Source organism: Schistocerca nitens, chromosome 3, assembly GCF_023898315.1.
Source record: "Schistocerca nitens isolate TAMUIC-IGC-003100 chromosome 3, iqSchNite1.1, whole genome shotgun sequence".
In the NCBI taxonomy this organism is placed as follows: domain Eukaryota; kingdom Metazoa; phylum Arthropoda; class Insecta; order Orthoptera; family Acrididae; genus Schistocerca; species Schistocerca nitens.
This window is the reverse complement of record NC_064616.1, coordinates 785,391,016-785,409,008: the sequence shown is the minus strand read 5'-3', so window position 1 is coordinate 785,409,008 and position 17,993 is coordinate 785,391,016. Positions and strand designations below refer to the sequence as shown.

General features: G+C 45.4%; 1 protein-coding gene across 3 annotated transcripts in view; it reads right to left on the bottom strand.

The window, feature by feature from the left end:
* LOC126248799 (protein FAM102A) overlaps positions 1-17,993 on the bottom strand; it is a 496,607-nt gene that overhangs the window by 715 nt on the left and 477,899 nt on the right. The window lies entirely within an intron of this gene.

Here is a 17,993-nt window from a genome sequence, read left to right as displayed (position 1 = left end):
AAGCAGTAGGAAACTCACCTACTGAAAGTACAAGGAGTGTTCAATATTCAATGTAACATACTTTTCTCAGTCAATTTTGGTTGACAAAATGCCAAATTTGTTGTGGGACATCATGGAATATTCCCACTTCAGCCCCTATAGTTTTATGAAGTACAGATAGATGGCAGTGCTATATGTAGCCTTCAAAGTGGCATCTTTAATGGTGATGCATTCCAATCAGAGAGCTGTCATTGCATTTCTTGTGTAGGAAAACCAGACCATCACAGATATTCATAGGTGATTGCAGAATGTCTAAAGATACCTAGCAGTGAACGAAAGCACGACGACTTTTTGGATGTCCCCGTCGTGACAGCAACAAGGTAGCTCAAATCTGTCCAATGTCTGCATGCTGGCAGGCTGTACACAGCTGTTAATCCTGCAATGTTGGAACATGCAGACACTCTCATTCAAGTTAATCGACCGATTACAATTTAACACCTCGACATCTCACTGCTCAAGGACATCTCTATTGGTAGAGCTGACACTCATCCTCCGGTTGGGAGACTCAATTTGTACAGAACTTCTTGTGTATTATGAGGCTCATCATGACAGTTTCTTGCCGAACATTGTCACACGCAATGAAACATGGGTTCATCAATTCAAACTAGAAAGGAAACGGCAATCGAAGCAGTCATACCACACCACTCTCCTCCGGAAAAAAGGTTCGTAGCCACATTCTCAACTGGTAAAATCATGGTGATTGTCTTCTGGGACTCTGAAGGAGTTACTCTGTTTGATGTGCTCCCACATGGTTCAATGACTGACTCTGAGGTGTATTGTGCTACCCTCAGGATGTCGAAGAAATGACTTCAGTGTGTTCATCGCCACAAAAATGCAAACAAACTTCCGCTTCTCCATGACAATGCAAGTCTCTACACATCTATGCACCCGAGAGGAGCTCACAAAACCTATTGGACTGTTCTTCCTCATCCACCCTACAGCCCAGATCTTGCACCTTCCAACTTCCATCGTTTTGGCCCAGTGACAGATGCACTCTGTGGGAAGCAGTAGATGGATGGTGGGGAGGTTATTGATGCATGACGATGTTGGCTCTGACATCAACCATTGGAGTGGCACCACGTGGCCATACAGGCCCTCCCAGTAAGGTGGCATAAGGCTGTAGCACTGGAGAGAGATTACGTCATGAAATCGGATTCTGTAGCCAAAAGAGCAGGGAATAATATGGTGTATCGGAATCCTGAATAAAACAAACCTGCTCTCAGAAAAAAATTGTGCTGTATTACTTATTGACTGTCCCTCGTACCTTCTGGCCAGCCAATACATCTCCTAGTATTTTGTATGATGACACCAATAAAGAAAAATTATGTCTATTTACCAGGCAGAAGTGGGCACAGACATCAAAATTTGACACAAATGTTATGGTCTCCATGCTAGAAGCTCCCAGCGGTCGTGGTGGTGGTGGTGGTGGTGGTGGTGGTGGTGGTGGTGTAAATATACAAGAAGAGGTTAGAAGCAAAACTACTCAAAAGTGTAAATGAAAAAAGCTACCAATACTATTAGATCAATGAAGTGAAGCAGATTGAGAAGAGTGACAAAGTATGTTCCAGTCCACACCCCATTAATAACTGAGGATGGGAAAACAATGACACACATCTCATCTTCTGCAAAGTTCCATTTGCAGCTGTGAGTGATGAACAGTTTGCTCAAAATATTTGTGCCAAGGAGTGCTGTCTACTCTGTTTTCAAACATACACAATATTTACAGACATATGGACATTCAACGCCAAATTATCTACTGGTGAGTTCACCATTGTTCATCCAATTTCGATGCAGAGTTAATAAGACTGTTTAGATGAATAATTAGCATAGTACATGGATCACAACCACAGTATCTTACTACACTGTCTAGTGTAAACTTTCATTCCTGGTTTTTATGGTGATACTAACTACAATAACAATGATGAAAAGAACAAGATTTGTTTTGAGCACTTGATATCATAGTCTTCAACAAGGTATAATTTTCCACTAATACAAATGTAAAACATCTCCTGAAACTACACAAATATGACTTAAATATACTGCTACCTTCTCAACAGTATATAAAACACAATCAACTTGAATGCGAATCCCACATGCACCAGAAATAGGTGCGTCCTTTAACTGGAGTAAACAGCAATTGGTCAGAGGACTATGCACTTTATAGAGCTATTTAAGTCCCTCTTTTGTCTCTTCTCGGTACCTGCAAAGAGCAACCCCATGGCCAGACAATGGCTTATTTTCCATCACTTCCTGCCTTTCATCCTCCCATTAGTACATGAACTTTTGGCTGAACAATGAGCCAATACCTCAAAAGAAGAGGGAATAATTTTTCACAGTGAACTCAAGTGTTTACACTACTAAGTCATCTTCCTCATTACGTTAGATACTGGAGTGCCCTGGTAAATAGTAAAATCATAGTTCTTTTCCCTGCTTTTGTAGCACTAGAAGGAAGTAATGAATCATTTGGGTCATTTTCTCCACTGGATACATCTGTTGAATCACTCTGAGGGCATTAATAAAATCTAAGCTTATGAAAAATTTCTTCGCCACTCATGCCTCACATGCTCCAATGCATTCACAATCATATATTGTTCTGGACTATAAAATGGCATGTTGGTCTTTGATATATGGACAGGGTAAAGATGTGGTAGCCAAGACTGTCCACTGCTTATACCCTGAATACACAATGTGAAAATTGTGATGGTTGTCTTAAATGTTACAAAAACATACCTTAAAAGCTATAATCAGTGGTTGTTATTTTTAAGCATAAGCTGAATTTAGAAGAACTCTGGATCTTGTAAAAAGCCAAGCTGATATTCACAATGCATTAATATTTGTTACACTAATTTCTAAAGAGTAACTCTTTACACAAATTTCAAAAGGACTGATTGCTCAGAAACAGTTATTAATAAAGACTTTTTTTATTTTTTGTCACAGTCACTTTTTATGACACAATCACAAACAGTATGTTATTGAGTTGTTGTTGTGTGGATAGAGGAACAATAGTAAGGGGTGTAGGAGGCTGATGTACTAAATAAATGTTCCACATCTACATCCATACTACACAACCCACCATATGGTGCATGGCAGAGGGTACCCATAGCACTAGTAGTCATTTCCTTTCCTGTACTATTCGCAAATAGAATGAGAGAAAAACCTCCATATGAGCTCCATTTTCTTGTATCGTTTCTTTGTGATGACCACATGCCCTTCTATATCCACATACAGTGATGCTTGTGGGCTGTGGATGACATGGCAGCCAGTCAGTACCACTGGGCCTTCATGGCCTGTTCAGACAGAGTTTAGTTTTTAGTCCCCCACCCCCTTGTGGTCCCTATGTGAAATGTATGTTGGCAGCAGTAGAATCACTCTGCAGTCAGCTTCAAAGGCCAGTTCTCTAAATTTTCTCAATAGTGTTCCTCGAAAAGAACACTGGGTTCCCTCCAGGGAGTCACACTTGAGTTCCCAAAGAAATTTCAATAATACTTATATGCTTACTGCACCATAAGGAGGTGGCATCTGGTGGAAAGCAGTGTGTTATAGAGGCTGGGGTGGGACTAGTACCAAATGTCATTGTGACCAGCCAGATTCCCTTATGTTGGACTATCAAGGGACTTCATCAGGTAGCACAACTAAACACTCCACACCCCATGGAGCTTCATGTTTTGTGGATAAAATTAGTTATTTTATGGGTCTCATTCACTAAAAATCTTTCAGGTGCAGCAATCATGTAAGTTTATCATAGCAAGCAGATACAAGAAGTCACCAATCTGACAAAATTTAAAATGGCATTCCCCATTGAAAGATCAGACATATCAACAGTAAAACTCAAAAGTTAAATGACAAACAGGATTGTGTAAAACATTTAAAACCAGTCTTTCCACCTATCTATTAAGCTTCTTGACAGATTGTATTGTTCCAGAAAGGCTGCAGGAAGAGCAGAACATTTGTAAAAAATCATCTACAAAAAAGGAGCAATGAATAGCTTTACCACAACAATTGTGCTATTTACAGTAATTCACTTGTATAAAATGCATGGTAAGGGGGTGGTGGGAAAAGAGAGGGGGTAAGGGGGTGGTGGGAAAAGAGAGGGGGTAAGGGGGTGGTGGGAAAAGAGAGGGGGTAAGGGGGTGGTGGGAAAAGAGACGGGGTAAGGGGGTGGTGGGAAAAGAGACGGGGTAAGGGGGTGGTGGGAAAAGAGACGGGGTAAGGGGGTGGTGGGAAAAGAGAGGGGGTAAGGGGGTGGGGGGAAAAGAAAGGAGGTAGGGGGGGCGCAGAGAGGGGGTAAGAGGGGGGAAAGGGACGGGGTAATGAGGGGAAAAGAGAGGGGGAAAAGAGAGGGGGGAAAGAGAGGGGGGAAAGAGAGGGGGGGAAAGAGAGGGGGGAAAAGAGAGGGGGGAAAAGAGAGGGGGAAAGAGAGGGGGGAAAAGAGAGGGGGGAAAAGAGAGGGGGGAAAAGAGAGGGGGAAAGAGAGGGGGGAAAAGAGAGGGGGGAAAAGAGAGGGGGGAAAAGAGACGGGGGGAAAGAGACAGGGGGAAAGAGACGGGGGGAAAGAGACGGGGGGAAAGAGACGGGGGGAAAGAGACGGGGGAAAGAGACGGGGGAAAGAGACGGGGGGAAAGAGACGGGGGAAAGAGACGGGGGAAAGAGACGGGGGAAAGAGACGGGGGAAAGAGACGGGGGAAAGAGACGGGGGAAAGAGAGGGGGAAAGAGAGTGGGGAAAGAGAGTGGGGAAAGAGAGTGGGGAAAGAGAGTGGGGAAAGAGAGTGGGGAAAGAGAGTGGGGAAAGAGAGTGGGGAAAGAGAGTGGGGAAAGAGAGTGGGGAAAGAGAGTGGGGAAAGAGAGTGGGTAAGAGAGGGGGTAAGAGAGGGGGTAAGAGAGGGGGTAAGAGAGGGGGTAAGAGAGGGGGTAAGAGAGGGGGTAAGAGAGGGGGAAAAAGAGGGGGAAAGAGAGGGGGTAAGAGAGGGGGTAAGAGAGGGGGTAAGAGACAGGGGTAAGAGAGGGGGTAAGAGACAGGGGTAAGAGAGGGGGTAAGAGAGGGGGTAAGAGAGGGGGTAAGAGAGGGGGTAAGAGAGGGGGTAAGAGAGGGGGTAAGAGAGGGGGTAAGAGAGGGGGTAAGAGAGGGGGTAAGAGAGGGGGTAAGAGAGGGGGTAAGAGAGGGGGTAAGAGAGGGGGTAAGAGAGGGTGTAAGAGGGGGTGTAAGAGGGGGTAAGGAGGGGGATAGAGAGGGGGTACGGGGAAAAGAGAGGGGGTAGGGGGGAAAGAGAGGGGGTAGGGGGGGAAAGAGAGGGGGTAGAGGGGAAAAGAGAGGGGGGTAGGGGGAAAAGAGAGGGGGTAAGGGGGAAAAGAGAGGGGGTAAGGGGGAAACGAGAGGGGGTAAGGGGGGAAAGAGAGGGGGTAAGGGGGAAAGAGAGGGGGTAAGGGGGGAAAGAGAGGGGGTAAGGGGGAAAGAGAGGGGGAAAGAGGGGAGAAAGAGAGGGGGTAAGGGGGTAAGGGGGGAAAGAGAGGGGGAAAGAGAAGAGAGGGGGTAAGGGGGGAAAGAGAGGGGGTAAGGGGGGAAAGAGGGGGTAAGGGGGGAGAAAAGAGAGGGGGTGAGGGGAGAAAAGAGAGGGGGTAAGGGAGGGGGAAAACGAGAGGGGGTAAGGGGGGAAACGAGAGGGGGTAAGGGGGGAAACGAGAGGGGGTAAGGGGGGAGAAAGAGAGGGGGGTAGCGGGGGGGAAAGAGAGGGGAAGGGTGACGGGGGGAAGAGAGGGGGAAGCGGGAGGGGTAAGGGGGGAAAGCGGGAGGGGGTAAGGGGGAGAACGGAGGGGGTAAGGGGGGAAACGGGAGAGGGGGTAAGGGGGGAAACGGGAGGGGGTAAGGGGGGAAACGGGAGGGGGTAAGGGGGGAAGCGGGAGGGGTAAGGGGGGGAACGGAAGGGGGATAAGGGACGGGGGGTAAGGGGGGGAAACGGGAAGGGGGAAGGTAAAAGGGTGGGGGAGGGGGTAAGGGGGGAAACGGGAGGGGGTAAGGGGGGAAACGGGAGGGGGTAAGGGGGGAAGCGGGAGGGGGTAAGGGGGGGAAACGGGAGGGGGTAAGGGGGGAAACGGGAGGGGGTAATGGGGGAAACGGGAGGGGGTAAGGGGGGAAACGGGAGGGGGTAAGGGGGGGAAACGGGAGGGGGTAAGGGGGGGAAACGGGAGGGGGTAAGGGGGGGAAACGGGAGGGGGTAAGGGGGGGAAACGGGAGGGGGTAAGTGGGGGAAACGGGAGGGGGTAAGTGGGGGAAACGGGAGGGGGTAAGGGGGGAAACGGGAGGGGGTAAGGGGGGAAACGGGAGGGGGTAAGTGGGGGAAATGGGAGGGGGTAAGGGGGGAAGATAGGGGGTAAGGGGGGAAGAGAGGGGGTAAGGGGGAACAGAGGGGGGAAGAGAGGGGGTAAGGGGTGTTGAAGAGAGGGTGTAAGGGGTGGGGAAGAGAGGGGGTAAGGGGTGGGGAAGAGAAGGGGTAAGGGGTGGGGAAGAGAGGGGGTAAGGGGTGGGGAAGAGAGGGGGTAAGGGGTGGGGAAGAGAGGGGGTAAGGGGTGGGGTAGAGAGGGGGTAAGGGGGGAAGAGAGGGGGTAAGAGATGGGGTAAGGTGGAAAGAGGAAGAGAGGGGGTAAGGTGGAAAGAGGAAGAGTGGGGGTAAGGGGGGAAGAGAGGGGTAAGGTGGAAAGAGGAAGAGAGGGGGTAAGGTGGAAAGAGGAAGAGAGGAGGGGGAAAGAGGAAGAGGGGGGAAGGAAGAGAGGGGGGAAGGAAGAGAGGGGGGAAGGAAGAGAGGGGGGAAGGAAGAGAGGGGGAAGGAAGAGAGGGGGAAGAAAGAGAGGGGGGAAGGAAGAGAGGGGGAAGGAAGAGAGGGGGGAAGGAAGAGAGGGGGGAAGGAAGAGAGGGGGGAAGGAAGAGAGGGGGGAAGGAAGAGAGGGGAAAGGAAGAGGGGGGAAGGAAGAGGGGGGAAGGAAGAGGGGGGAAGGAAGAGGGGGGAAGGAAGAGGGGGGAAGGAAGAGGGGGGAAGGAAGAGGGGGAGCACACAAGCTTAATGAAGTGTCAGTCCATCTCTGGAATGCTATGCAGCAGCAGTTCTGCAAGACATGGCTTGGACTAGACTTGGGTAGGTTTCTGGTGGTATGAGGCATCATATGTCTATGCACCGGTTACACAGTTCCTGTACATTACCATCTGGTGGTTGGCAGGCACGGAGCTAGTACCCGATGACAACTCAGAAATGCTCAATCAGATTCAGATCATGGGAATTTGGTGGCCAAGATCTCAATCTGAGTTCACTATCATGGTCCTGAAACCACTGCAGTATTATTGTGGCCTTGCAACAGAGACAGTTATCTTTTTTGGAAGAAGCCACTGCTGTTGGGGGAGAAATTGAATGTGTAGGAATGCAACTGATCCTCAATAATATTCACATAGTCCACAGGTTTCATGGTGGCTTTGATTACTAACAAAGGTCATACAGAGGGGCAGCCAAGTGTCCCACATAGCATAATACTACCCCTCAGGACTCCATCCATGGTGTGGAGTACATTTCAAGCTGCCATTCACTTGAATGATGGTGAATCCAGAAATAACTATCAACCTGGTGTAACAAGAAATGCAATTCACCCGACTGAGTGACACTTTTCTGCTGATCCATGGACTAATCTAGACCTCATGCCCACTGCAGTTGTAATTGACAAAGAACTTGGATCAACATGGAACCACCAGAGTCATCTGTTGTGAAGCCCAATGTTCAACAATATACACTGAGCAGTAAGCAACAAAACACTTGTGTCTGCACCACCACTGCTCTCTGTCATCAGGTCTGCCACTGATCACCACCTCCTCTGCTTTACAGAGCAACAGAGCAGGCAAGCCTCAGACAGTAGAAAGCCAACAGCTGACCAGCTTTACATTTTCCTGGAAGACTGATTCCAAGAGTTGAGCTATAACCATTTGCCCTTTATCAAAGTCATTTATGCCAGTGGATTTCAGTCAACACATAGCACTATCTCTGAACACACATATTTGTGGTCAATAGAATTGGATGCCATGTTTTATATTTAAATGTCAGTTATACAAATCTTTCAAGTGGCATACTATAACACTGTTGTATCCAGCATCAAATATGTGATATTTTAAAAAGTTTTAATACAAAGCCCTACAGTAGACTGCTCCTACTTTTATATAATATATTTTAAATGGGGATCAAGTGGAGAACATGTACTAGACAGAGTCAACAACTCCCACATTGGCTAAGGATAGTGTTATTTTATGTACAGTGTCTTCTGAAGAAGATGGTTTTAAAACTGTTGAAACCATGGTGAAATTCTAATATCCTGAATTTTTCAACTGGTTGGCTGTTATTTCTAACCCATTGAAGCTCTTGCATGCACAGTTGCTGAAGTGCATCCATGTACAAAATCTTGTAATTCATGTCATCTTGTACCACAGAACAAACTCTGAATTGTAGAGACTTTGCTTCCCAAAACATAATACTGATGATCTGATTGAGTATGTACATGCAAGTTTTGCATATTTTGGTCTGAAGAAATGCTTACTTCAACTTCAAGAACATCTGATCTTTGATAAAATGGCTTGGGGAGTGTTGTAGAGGATCAGAGCTCCAGACTGACGAAGCTTTTCTAACCAGCATACACACTGAAGGCTGCTCTGGGTGGATGGTTGCTGCTGAAGATGATTTTATCCCATCATCATCATCATCATCATCATCATCATCATCATCATCGAGATGCTCAATTAAACAGGGAATCTTTTGTTAACTACAAAAATCTATTCAGGTCCACAAAATAAATCTACATGCCAGTGATGATCATAAGGATCATACATAATAAGGAGAAGTTTGGCTCACTAATTGTAATGAGTGGCCACAACTCATCCCTGTAGGAATGTGTGTGGGGACAGCCCAAACAAGTCCAAGGAGGGCAGCTTAGTGTCATAAGTGAAGAATCTTGCTCTGCTGCTACTACTACAGACGATACAGGGGAGGAAATTGCTAATGAACTGCCAATATAATCTGGCCTGACCAGGGAACAATGTCGATGAGTGATAGCCATTATGTGTCAATTTTTGGACGCTTTCAACTCTGTAGTGAAGAAAAGACAAACCAAGCACGCTACGGTAAAACACCATATCAACACTTGTGATCATACACCACTCAGCCAGTGCTCATATAGGGTGTTGCCAGTTGAACAATGGGTAATCCATGATGAAGTGAAGAAGATGCTGCAAGCAGACATCATTGAACCTTGTGGGGGTCCGGATGGGGGTTTGTCGGGGGCGGCCAGCTCGTCCCACGCATCCCCCGATCGGACTAAGACTGTGGGTGTGTCACTATGGATAGGAGGAAATCCTCACTGGCTTCCGGCGGCTATCTGATTTGGTGAAGACTGCCAGTCTCGCTAGCGGGATGAAAGCAGAGCTCACCATCTGCAGCATCGTCGACAGGACTGACTGCGGACCTTTGGTACAGAGCCGAGTGGAGGGTCTGAATCAGAGGCTAAGACAGTTCTGCGACCGTGTCGGCTGCAGATTCCTCGACTTGCGCCATAGGGTGGTGAGTTTTTGGGTTCCGCTGGACAGGTCAGGAGTCCACTACACGCAGGAAGCAGCTACACAGGTAGCAGGGGTTGTGTGGCGTGGACTGGGCGTTTTTTTAGGTTAGATGGCCTTGGGCAAGTACAGAAAGGGCAACAGCCTCAAAGGGTGCGGGGCAAAGTCAGGACATGCAGGGACCAAGCAGCAATCAGTATTGTAATGGTAAACTGTCGAAGCTGCATTGGTAAAATACCAGAACTTCAAGCGCTGATAGAAAGCACCGAAGCTGAAATCGTTATAGGTACAGAAAGCTGGCTCAAGCCAGAGATAAATTCAGCTGAAATTTTTACAAAGGTACAGACGGTGTTTAGAAAGGATAGATTGCATGCAACTGGTGGTGGCGTGTTTGTCGCTGTTAGTAGTAGTTTATCCTGTAGTGAAGTAGAAGTGGATAGTTCCTGTGAATTATTATGGGTGGAGGTTACACTCAACAACCGAGCTAGGTTAATAATTGGCTCCTTTTACCGACCTCCCGACTCAGCAGCATTAGTGGCAGAACAACTGAGAGAAAATTTGGAATACATTTCACATAAATTTTCTCAGCATGTTATAGCCTTAGGTGGAGATTTCAATTTACCAGATACAGACTGGGACACTCAGATGTTTAGGACGGGTGGTAGAGACAGAGCATCGAGTGACATTATACTGAGTGCACTATCCGAAAATTACCTCGAGCAATTAAACAGAGAACCGACTCGTGGAGATAACATCTTGGGCCTACTGATAACAAACAGACCCGAACTTTTCGACTCAATAAGTGCGGAACAGGGAATCAGTGATCATAAGGCCATTGCAGCATCCCTGAATATGGAAGTTAATAGGAATATAAAAAAAGGGAGGAAGGTTTATCTGTTTAGCAAGAGTAATAGAAGGCAGATTTCAGACTACCTAACAGATCAAAACGAAAATTTCTGTTCCAACACTGACAATGTTGAGTGTTTATGGAAAAAGTTCAAGGCAATCATAAAATGCATTTTAGACAGGTACATGCCGAGTAAAACTGTGAGGGGCGGGAAAAACCCACCGTGGTTCAACAACAAAGTTAGGAAACTACTGCGAAAGCAAAGAGAGCTTCACTCCCAGTTTAAACGCAGCCAAAACCTCTCAGTCAAACAGAAGCTAAACGATGTCAAAGTTAGCACAAGGAGGGCTATGCATGAAGCGTTCAGTGAATTCGAAAGTAAAATTCTATGTACCGACTTGACAGAAAATCCTAGGAAGTTCTTACGTTAAATCAGTAAGTGGCTCGAAACAGCATATCCAGACACTCCAGGATGATGATGGCATTGAAACAGAGGATGACACACGTAAATCTGAAATATTAAACACCTTTTTCCAAAGCTGTTTCACTGAGGAAGACCGCACTGCAGTTCCTTCTCTAAATCCTCGCACAAACGAAAAAATGGCCGACATTGAAATAAGTGTCCAAGGAATAGAAAAGCAACTGGAATCACTCAACAGAGGAAAGTACACTGGACCTGACGGGATTCCAATTCGATTCTACACAGAGTACGCGAAAGAACTTGCCCCCCTTCTAACAGCCGTGTACCGCAAGTCTCTAGAGGAACGGAAGGTTCCAAATGATTGGAAAAGAGCACAGGTAGTCCCAGTCTTCAAGAAGGGTCGTCGAGCAGATGCGCAAAACTATAGACCTATATCTCTGACGTCAATCTGTTGTAGAATTTTAGAACATGTTTTTTGCTCGAGTATCATGTCGTTTTTAGAAACCCAGAATCTACTCTGTAGAAATCAACATGGATTCCGGAAACAGTGATCGTAAGAGACCCAACTCGCTTTATTTGTTCATGAGACCCAGAAAATATTAGATACAGGCTCCCAGGTAGATGCTATTTTTCTTGACTTCTGGAAGGCGTTCGATACAGTTCCGCACCGTCGCCTGATAAAGTAAGAGCCTACGGAATATCAGACCAGCTGTGTGGCTGGATTGAAGAGTTTTTAGAAAACAGAACACAGCATGTAGTTATCAATGGCGAAACGTCTACCAACGTTAAGGTAACCTCTGGCGTGCCACAGGTGAGTGTTATGGGACCACTGCTTTTCACAATATATATAAATGACCTAGTAGATAGTGTCGGAAGTTCCATGCGGCTTTTCGCGGATGATGCTGTAGTATACAGAGAAGTTGCAGCATTAGAGAATTGTAGCGAAATGCCGGAAGATCTGTAGCGGATAGGAAACTTGGTGCAGGGAGTGGCAACTGTCCCTTAACATAGACAAATGTAATGTATTGCGAATACATAGAAAGAGGGATCCTTTATTGTATGATTATATGACACCGGAACAAACACTGGTAGCAGTTACTTCTGTAAAATATCTGGGAGTATGCGTGCGGAACGATTTGAAGTGGAATGATCACATAAAATTAGTTGTTGGTAAAGCGGGTACCAGGTTGAGATTCATTGGGAGAGTCCTTAGAAAATGTAGTCCATCAACAAAGGAGGTGGCTTACAAAACACTCGTTCAACCTATACTTGGGTATTGCTCATCGGTGTGGGATCCGTACCAGATCGGGTAGACGGATGAGATAGAGAAGATCCAAAGAAGAGCGGTGCGTTTCGTCACAGGGTTATTTGGTAACCGTGATAGCGTTACGGAGATGTTTAGCAAACTCAAGTGGCAGACTCTGCAAGAGAGGCGCTCTGCATCGCGGTGTAGCTTGCTCGCCAGGTTTCGAGAGGGTGCTTTTCTGGATGAGGTATCAAATATATTGCTTCCCCCTACTTATACCTCCCGAGGAGATCACGAATGTAAAATTAGAGAGATTAGAGCGCGCACGGAGGCTTTCAGACAGTCATTCTTCCCGCGAACCATACGCGACTGGAACAGAAAAGGGAGGTAATGACAGTGGCACGTAAAGTGTCCTCTGCCACACTCCATTGGGTGGCTTGCGGAGTATAAATGTAGATGTAGAATCTGGAGAAAATAGGAGCAGTCACAGATTTTCCAACTCCTCAGTGCAGTCATTTTGTGAGATGTTTCTTGGATTGTGGTTGTACTATGATGATTCGTACAGGACTTCTGTACCAAGACATGCCCCCTTAAGGAACTACTGCAAGCAGATGCCTAATTTTCCTGGAATGGATGCAATAAAGATCTTTCCTTGTGCTTAAGGAGGCAATAACATCTCCTCCAACCATTGATATTTGAAAATATGCTCAAATGCCTCACTAGGTAGGTCAGCAGAAAATCTTTTGATGTCACTGAGCCATAGTCATGCAATACTTTTTAAAAGAGTAAACTGACATATGACTGGGTATTTTTATATTTATCTTTTGTGCTCTCCAGATTTCAGCTTTTATGTCATCATCAAGTACAGTGCTAAAAGTTGTTAGACCATTGTTGAGTCATATCTGTTAAGGCAGTCCAAAGCAAATAAACAAGGCTAACACTTCTTTAAGATGTAACTGTCTCTATGCTGGTTGAATAGCCTGTACGGATCCATCAGGTCAACAGGCGAGATCAGCACCAAGGCTTCAGGATTATGACATTATAGTGATATACAAAACTGGATGCAAACACCAGGACACCAACTGCCTCTCACCGGTTGGTTTTGTGGAACACAGTTGCACGGACGAAATCTCAGTCATCACTGATTTAAGTGACATTGCTGTTGAACAGAGGGAAGATCCAGCTCTGCTGAAAACCATAGAAGCATTGAAGGAGTAGAAAGCAACTCAGTGAAGAAATGGAATTTTGTACAAAAGGAACTATGATCCAATGGGAGAGAAATGGTTGCTCTATATTCCAGCTCATCTACTCCCAGCTATCCTGACGTATTTCCATAACGTCCACGATCAAGTCACCTGTGGTTAGTGATGACTCTAGGCGGAAACAGATGCAGTTGTCACTGGCCAGGTCTGTACCGATCTGTTAAGATACTATGTGATCTTCTGCAAGCAACGCCAGTGATGGAAGCACAAGCCACCATTACTTCTGGGATATGTGATATCAATCCCACCTGCTGCAACACCATTCCACCAAATTGGAATTTTATCTCTTGGGGCGGTTCCCTAAGCAGACAAACTGGAAATGATGGATAATAATCTGCACTGACTATGTCACCTGCTATGCTGTCACCAAAGCTGTATCAATGGCTAAACTCTGGTAAGTGCAAAGTCTCTTGTACACGGAATCATTTTCAAACCGAGACTAGTATCAGAGTTAATTTCACATTGCAATATCACCCACAGCATGATAACTGTGTACCATCCACAAATGAATGTGTCTCATTGAGTGCTTTAATAAGATACTGGTAGATATGCTCTTAAAGTATGTTTCTGTTCAACAGAGAGACTAGGATACCATAATGCCTGTCGTGATAGCCACATACAGTACAGTCACGCATTACACTACAGGCTTCACACTATTCTTTCTGCACCCTGATTATGAAGACAACATGGCAATGCATACCCTGTTAGCATTTCAGCCACACAATACTCAAAATGACTACGTAAAACAACACATCAAACAGCAGGAACTGGTCAGAGAGATACAGCCTGGGAGACTTGGTATGGATTTTTACACCTGTGAGGAGATCGAGACTATCAGAAAAGTTGCTAGAGTGCTACTTTGGACTTTATCGTATCCTTTGTCATTTGTTGAACATCACATAGGAAACCTAGAATTATGATCCTTCATCAGGAAGACAAAGCACATGGAATCATCCATGTCCTCCATTTGAAAACCTACTACAGGCCAGAGGCACCAATCGACAATGCAAAGTTCAGGAAAACTGAACACCCACTGGATAATCGTGAAGCTTCAACGAGAGGGGCTGCCTTTAGTGCTCATCATAGTGAACAACACAACTTGAACACCAATGTTCCATACAGAGAACCACTGACACTATCTAGATCAGTGATTCCCAACCTGGGGGTAATTACCCACGAGGGATGAAATGTAATTTTCAGAGGGGTAAAAACAAAAGGGTTAAATTGTGTATTGGCCAAATTATTTTTAAAACAGCATTACTTTCATCACTGTTTCATAAGACTGTAATATTGATTATGTAAGTTACTAATAATTACATATATTTTTCAAATACTAGCATTAACACCATGACACAATGTGGTGGAGGTTACAGCTGGTAAACTGAATGTATGATCATTATATTCCTCACAAACCCCATCCACTATACACATACTTTGTATCATGCACATATGATGGTAGAATTGAGACATATACATCACATATGCTTAAACAGCTCACAATGTATGCGACTGCAGTCTTTCCTGGTGTATTCTACCGATGAATTCTTCTCGGGTTATCAGCCGAGTGGTGGCGTCCTCTTGTTGCAACGTTTCAATGAGTTTCGTACCAATCATCTTCTGGCGAAGTGATGACTTCGCCAGAAGATGATGGGTACGAAACTCATTGAAACGTTGGGACAAGACGATGCCACCACTCGGCTGATAACCCAAGAGGAATTCATCAGCTCACAATACACCTTCTTGGAGTTGTAGGCAGTTCCAACAATAAACCATAAATTGCTTCGTTATTCACTTCACAGTAATAAATGAACTAATCAGTAGTACAACGTAACTGTAACTATGTAATGGTTACTACACTGCCATAAGACCTACACTTTATAATAATATTAGTGATAGTGATCAGTCATAAAGCAGTGGCAACTTGAAGTCTCCTTACTTCTGAACTGGGAGAAACTGAGACTCTACAATCAAGTGATTTACAAACCATAGGCCTAAGTACAGTGCACAAATTTTAACTTGGTTGATTTTAAATGGGGATGCAAGGTGTGGGTGAAGCAGGTGCTGCTAACAAGAGGAGTGGGGCAGAGATAGCATGTCCTGTAATAAGTATCTACCCTGAATGTGGATAGTCAGCTTTCTTTTCTGAGAAGAAGTTACAGGCAGCACTAGCGATGCAGTGAGAATTGCTCCAGTCTACAGAAAAAGGTTGTTGGAAATGAGCAGTACTCGTTGTCTTACTGACCCATTAATTCATAATTTAACAAAACACACACGAAACCTAAATATCATTCATGATTCGTCATTTTAAAAATGAAAGTGTTCAAAGAAAACTCTTTTTCAATCTGAACTTTAGCTAGGCACTAATGTTGATAACCACAGAGGGGGGAGGGGGATCCTAGCTAATGTCTGACTGGACTCAGGAGTAATGGTCTCAGAAAGGTTGGGAACCTCTGATCTAAACCCAGGGTGCTTGGTTGGTAAGCTGGGGAACACCTTTCCAAATTCAACCACGGGAAATTATTTGTTATTCACCATTTATCAATTCTGGAAGGAGCCTGAAACACCTTTATTTTTAAATTCTGGAATATTTGATGTCTCCATAAATAACAGCATTCGTAAATATTTGGAACTTGTATAAATAGCTGTACACTCCATCCAGGAGGTCAGTTACATTCTTGACTCTGGCCACTTGCATACCCTAATGTGCAGGCATACTGGTATCGCCACCATGAGCTGCCAATCCTTCAGGATGTTCTGCTCCTGCAAGGAGACAATGGGCACACCAACAAGGTGATACCCAGCTCCCTCCACTGCCGCATTCTGGACATCATCCTGGATTGCCATTGGGGAGTCATCCATGGGAAATGGTGGGTAAGACAATACATTTACTGGTTTGGGATGACTGCTGCAATATCAGAGACTGCTGCCTCCTGTGTCACATGTTGATGCAAACAGCCCACCAATGTTTCCTTGTATTACATCATCTTCCCCTTGGTCCTGACTTCAACTCAATTTTGCTGGCCCTTTTCTTGGTTCTTTTTGGCTGATTGTGGTCGGTTCCAGCAGCAGTTTTCCTTACATCTTCCATACGCCAACTACAATGGCTTGCCAAACTATCTAAGTCTTAGTATGACTGTTTGCCCTTAAGGGCATCCATAGACAATGGACAATGGCCCACCATTCACATCTTTGGAATTTACTTCTTTTTGCACCTCCAGTAGCATTGAGCTCACCCACATATCTCCCTTTCATTTGACCTCCAACGTCCTCACCAAGCACTTTGTTCATACTTTCAAAAAGCCAAATGGTCAAGTTGAGCCTTCAGTGTTTGATGGAGGATGCCCTCACTTTATTTCTGTCATTCTACTAGGCCTTTCCCCAAAATGGTCCTCTCCAGCTGAATGATCACACAGCTGTCCTCATCATCAGTCCTACCTGTCTCTTATCCATACATCAGGAAACCTGCCCTATTCCCAGAGTAGCACTGTTTCTCCCCACAGGATCCTGTCTAGGACCTTACATTCCCCAAGGGACACCTGCAATAGTAGCAGCAACTATCACCCTGGTTGGTCACACCATGCTGGAAGTGCAATTGACGAGTAGTGGCTGCTGCTGTAAACACATCAATCAGTTTCAACCATACCACGGATTCATGCCACTACAGGGGATGCTAACACTGTTCTCAGTACCAGATTCACAATAGTCAGTAGTCCCTCCAAAGGCCCCTGCTGTGGTGCTAACGAATGCCAGCTTCCAGCACAACCACTGCACAGCACCAGTTACTGCTTGTCTTCCAGGGGCATAACTTTGACAGTGAAGTCCTGTAGAAGATCACTTCCAGAGTCAGGCTGGCAGATGATGGTCACAGCATCAGCACCGAGCCAACAGGCGGCACTAGTAGTACCTAGAGACATTTCTGGCTGCACAGAATGATTTCCTTCACCAGATCACATGCCACAAATAGTTTGTTATGTATCCTGCGACCTGGTGACTATTTAGACCAATGCACTACCCACAGTGAGACAGTTATGTTGGAGTGCGCAGACTGTGCCAGGCGATGAGTGCATTAGTACTACTTGTTCAGGGGCTCACTCTCGACACACCATAAGCCACACAAAAGGATCATCCCACCAGTCACTCCAGGACCCAAGCTTTGGTAAGTGATGTGACACTTAGGATACTGTTATTCTTTTACTCGCTGTTTTCTTGCTTAGGCTGTCAAGCAATTGTTATTCAGCGACATTAGTCAAGTGCACTGTGGCAGTGTTATAATTTTCCGTAATATTTTCCATACTATTTTTTCTCCCTCTGAACTAGTGATGTGCTCCACACTTGAGACCGCACGAGTAAAGTTGTGTTATAGTGTTTCTTTTATTAAGGCTGGGAGTTCTATTTAGTTGGTACTTCACATAACAACATGAGAAGCATGAATTTTTGTTGACATAGTTATTTGTTCTGAAACTCTGCAAACTGTGAATAACCTTCCAAGTTTAACTAAATGCTACCTTGGCTTATTTTGTGGGAGTAACCTCAGTCAATGCATACTTCACCTGTCACAGCACCACTCCAAAAGCAGCCTTATGGAACAGTAATTTCCTAGTCC